Here is a 5,364-nt window from a genome sequence, read left to right on the forward strand (position 1 = left end):
TTGCTGTCTGGGCGCAACGTGTACGGTTTATTTCTCTCCCTGCGTACCCCCACTCGATGCTTGAATCATTTTCTCCCGCCCCTAAGGACCCTTGGGGACAGAATCACGATTTGATCAGCAGTAGCAAAGAACTTCCCGCAAAGTTATTGCCCTGCGTTGTCATCCATGCTGAATAAATACATTTCACAACAGCGGTCTTTTAAAAGGTGACATATTTTCTGAAGACCTGTTCGAGGTGGCCAAAGGGGTCCAGAATGGGCCAGAGCTTTTACAGAAAGGCGAGGGGGAAAAGCTTCTTGCATTTATTGATAATCTGGTTCAGAACTGTGAATAGCTGGCGATTAATATGCTTAACAATTGAAATACTTTGCTTTAGAGATGTGAAGGCCCACAAAAAATTGAAGGGGGGGGAAGTCCCCCCCCCATCAAGGATTTCTAGTTTTTCCACTGGGGGAATGTTGAAAAAAGGTATGAAATCCTTTCTTTTTGAATGAGAACCTTTTTTAAAACAAACATTTTAGTCATTTCAAAGGTACAGCATGAAAAAAGTTTGTGTACTTCCTCAGTTGTTTCCAGTGGGAAACTTTGAAAAGGCTATCTTTTCAAAATTTTCTGAAAATTCTTGTAATGTAGACACCTATAACCGTTTTCAATATATATATTTTTTGTTACGTCTGTAATTGAGTTTGGCAGTAATTAATATGCTATCATGTTTGACAATATCCCTGAGCGACTACTATAATTTGAGTGCTATAAAATTGAGCTTAATATCTGGTAGAGCTGTGAGAAAGTTTGTCCAAATAATATACTTAGCCACCTCTAGTGCAGAATTTGTCTACCTTCCACTTTTATATTTTCTTAACCTTCAGAAGGCAGTTTGCAACAGTTTCTCATGAACTGGATGTACTTGTGATTTTTCTTGCAGAAAACACAGGTGTTTATGAAGTCCCCTACATTTGCCAAATAGTACACTTTTATATGCTAAGAGCAGCTCATTCCGCACATGCAGAATAATGCACTTTCAAACTGCTTTCAATGCTCTTTGAAGCTGTGCAGAATGGCAAAATCTACTTGCAAACAGTTGTGAAAGTGGTTTGAAAACACATTATTTTGCGTGTGCGGAAGGGGCCTTAAACATTATGCATTTGATATTAAATAAGCAAAAGTAATTTAGGTTTGATAGGAAAGTTTCCCCCCATATTATCTGTTTCCCAGAAAAAAAAATAGCCTCACAATTTCCAGAAATATTTTTATTTATTTATTATTTTATTTTCATATTTATACCCTGCCCTCCCCATAAGGGCTCAGGGCGGGGAAACAACAACAAAATCACCATAAAAACAGCAGTAAAATAACAGTGAAAGCAGTGTAAGCTTATTTCTCAGCTTTGGGGCTGATGACTTAAAGGGCTTAAAGATGTAAGTTAGAGTGTGGATGTGTGTAAAATGCCATGAGTTGAATCCTACTTATGGCAACTCTATGAATGCAGGACCAGTAAGGTTTTCATGTTGCATTCAACTTTTCCTACCATTGTGGTCTTTTCTAGTAACTCTCATTGTCTTATGACCCAAATACAGGACCCTCAGTTTGGTAAATTTAGGTTCTAGGTTTGATTTGATCTAGAACCCAGTTGTTTGTCTTGACTGTCCACAGTGTCTGTAAAACTCTCCTCCAGCACTGTGTTTCAAATGAATTGGCCTTCTTCCCGCCAGCTTTTTTCATAGTCCAACTTTTTATTGTAAGACTTTTTTTATTTATTTTTACGCATCTGAATAACACATGCATAGCCCAAAATATTCTGAAAGCCCAAAATATTCTGAGAGATCCGTCTCATCCAGCACACTCTCTTTTTGAACTGTTACCATCCAGCAGACGATACAGGCCTATCAAAACTAGGACAAAGAGGCTTAGAGACAGCTTCTACTCTAGAGCTGTGGCTATGCTAAACTCCGCGGCTTTGTGTTGATGTGTTTGGGGCTGTGTAGGGATGGGTGGAGGAAGGGGAAAGTGAGGATGGGGTATGAGTCTGAAATGGTGTGCATCGAGGAATGCTGCTGTAAATTTCGTTGTGCGTGCACAATGACAATAAAATGCTTATGCTTATGCATAGAAAGATAAAGGAAAAAAATCCCGATCTAGTCCCCCTCCGCCTCATTTAGTAATACTAAATGAAAAGAAGAAAAACACACACAAAAGACCTACACAAATATATGGTGACTTTCAGCTACCTCACTAAGGATCCAAGCATAATTCTAGCTCTGCGTTTATAATTAAGATCTACATTCTTTTCACTTTTAGTCCTTCTTATAAAGTTGTCTTAATCCAATGCACTGTTTTAATTTAAGTCTCAAACCCTGCCATTGTTTCTCTGTTTGTATATGTTTTCAGTAAGTAGTCTGCTAAGGATTTCCAGTCTTTCAGAAAATTGCCTGTATTCCTGTCTCAAATAACCGCTGTCCGCCTTGCCATCTCTGCATACTCTGTAACTTTCAAGATCCAGTCTTGTTCAGTTGAAATTTTGCTGTCCCTCCATTTGTACGCATAGAGAATCCTCGCTGCAATTGTCATATACGTAAAAAGTGTTCCGTATTGTTCTGATCCTCTGAAGATGCCAGCCACAGATGCAGGCGAAACGTCGGGAGAAAATGCTACTGGAACACGGCCACACAGCCCGGAAACCACACAGCACCCCAGTGATTCCGGCCGTGAAAGCCTTCGACAATACACTGTTCTGTGTTGATCAGGAATACTTACCCCCATCGACCCCGATTTTAACACCCATACGTAGCAATGCAGAATGCTCTGGTATGAATCGGTCACCAGCAGCCCATAGTACAGGATGCATTTGTTCACACTTCCATCCGGGTTTTCTTAGAAACTGGAGTACATTGCATAAAACACAATGGCAGAAGGTGACGTATGTGTATACCCCTGCCTTAAGTTATTCTGACACCGAGTATCTTCTTCCCTGGTCTTGCCATTCAGTGATGGCCAACCTATGGTGCTCCAGATGTTCATGGACTACAATTCCCATCAGTCCCTGCCAGCATAGCCAATTGGCCATGCTGGCAGGGGCTGATGGGAACTGTAGTCCATGGACATGCGGAACGCCATAGGTTGGCCCCCCCTGCTAAGTATTCTCTTGTGCATGCAAGAGAAGGTGGGCGGGGGGGGGGACTGTACCGCTTGCAGTTGACGTTAGTGGATTGCGGTTTTGGTACTTTTTGCTACCCCTGGTCCAAATCCCCTGCACCCAAGAGCACAAGCCGTTTCCTCTTCTCTTTGCTTGTGCTGCTGGCGTTCTGTTTGCGGGGAGATCGCAAAGAACGTTCTCAAAAATGTCATCCTTCACTGGCTGTCTGCTATGGTCCTTTGCATTGTCGCCGTACTGTTTGATCGCTGGGAATGAGTTAGACATGCAGGCACTGCTAATTGGCCTGTTTCTTCACCACCACTTTCTGGACGAAAAAGTCAGGTACTTTCCGAGGCCGTTGGAGTCTGCAATGATAAACTTGTGGTTTGGGGTGGGAGGTTGAAATAGGTTATCCTCAAAGCAATCCAGTTTAAGTCTGATTGTTTTGCTGAGTGTTTTTCCCCAGTGCTTAATCATAGAAGCAAGTACAATTGTAGAGTGTTAAGTAACTGGATGAATGACGGTTCCTGTCTAAGAGGCCCGTCACTTGAGAAGATAAAAGGTCTAGAATCCGTGCCCTACGAGGAGAGCCTTAGGGAGCTGCGGATGTTTAATCTGGAGAAGTGAAGGTCAAGAGGTGACATGATAGCCATGTTTACATATTTGAAAGAATAGAATAGAATCTATTGGCCAAGTGTGATTGGACACACAAGGAATTTGTCTCCGGTGCATATGCTCTCAGTGTACATAAAAGAAAATACATTTGTCAAGAATCATGAGGTACAGCACTTAATGATTGTCATATAGGTCTAGTAAGCAATCAGGAAACAATCAATAGTAATAAAAACATAAAATGTAAAATCATAAAATAAAATGAAATGTCAGCACAGGCTATAGTCATACAGTCATAATTGGGAGGAGATGGGTAATAGGAATGATGAAAAAAGTAGTGCAGTAATTATATAATAAATATATAATAAATAGTTTGACATTATCGAGGGAATTATTTGTTTAACAGAGTGATGGCATTCGGGAAAAAACTGTTCTTATGTCTAGTTGTCTTGGTGTGCAGTGCTCTGTAGCGACGTTTAGAGGGTAAGAGTTGAAACAGTTTATGTCCAGGATGCGAGGGGTCAGTAAAAAAGGATGCCATGTTGGTGAGGGAGCAAACTTGTTTTCTGCTGCTCCACAGACTAGGACCAGGAATGATGGGTTCAAGGTGAAGGGAAAGAGATTCCACCTAAACATCTGGAAAAACTTCCTGACAGTCAGGGCTGTTCGACAGTGGAATGCACGAGTGTGGTGGAGTCTCCTTCTCTTGGGAGGGTTTTTTTTTAAAGAGAGAGCTAGATGGGTCACCGCTCTCGTCCAGGAGTGCTTTGATTGGGTGTTCCTGCATGGCAGGGGGCTGGACCTGATGGCCCTTCTGGTCTCTTCCAACTCTATGATTCAAAACCAAAAACGTCTTAGTTTCCAAAATGGCACAGAAGTCTAAGTTACTCATGACGGCATCGGCACTATCCAGTAAGGAGATGAGTCATGAAATGGTACTCACATTATGTGGGATAGTGTGACTTGAAGGCCAAAAAAAGAGGCCTCTTAGAGGTTCTTCTTAGCTTAAGCAGAATAATTATGGGAAACTTGACCAGGTCCGCTCATATCAGTCTTCAACAAAGCCACAGTTTTGGTAGAGTTGGCAGCTGTGAAAAAGGCAAACTCTATGCTGGGGATAATTAGGAAAGGAGTTGATAATAAAACTGCAAGGATTGTCATGCCCTTATATAAAGCCGTGGTGCGACCTCACTTGGAGTCCTGTGTCCAGTTCTGGTCGCCATGTCTCAAAAAGGATATCGATTGAAAATGCTGGGGGGAAGAATTAGAATTAGGACATAATAAAAGGAAACACTTCTTCACGCAACGCGTGATCGGTGTTTGGAATATGCTGCCACAGGAGGTGGTGATGGCCACTCACCTGGATAGCTTGAAAAGGGGCTTGGACAGATTTATGGAGGAGAAGTCGATCTATGGCTACCAATCTTGATCCACCTTGAACTCAGATTGCAAATGCCTTAACAGTCCAGGTGCTCGGGAGCAGCAGCAGCAGAAGGCCATTGCTTTCACGTCCTACATGTGAGCTCCCAAAGGCACCTGGTGGGCCACTGCGAGTAGCAGAATGCTGGACTAGATGGACTCCGGTCTGATCCAGCAGGCTAGTTCTTATGTACTTATGT

Source organism: Sphaerodactylus townsendi, linkage group LG02 (assembly GCF_021028975.2).
Source record: "Sphaerodactylus townsendi isolate TG3544 linkage group LG02, MPM_Stown_v2.3, whole genome shotgun sequence".
Classification (NCBI taxonomy): domain Eukaryota; kingdom Metazoa; phylum Chordata; class Lepidosauria; order Squamata; family Sphaerodactylidae; genus Sphaerodactylus; species Sphaerodactylus townsendi.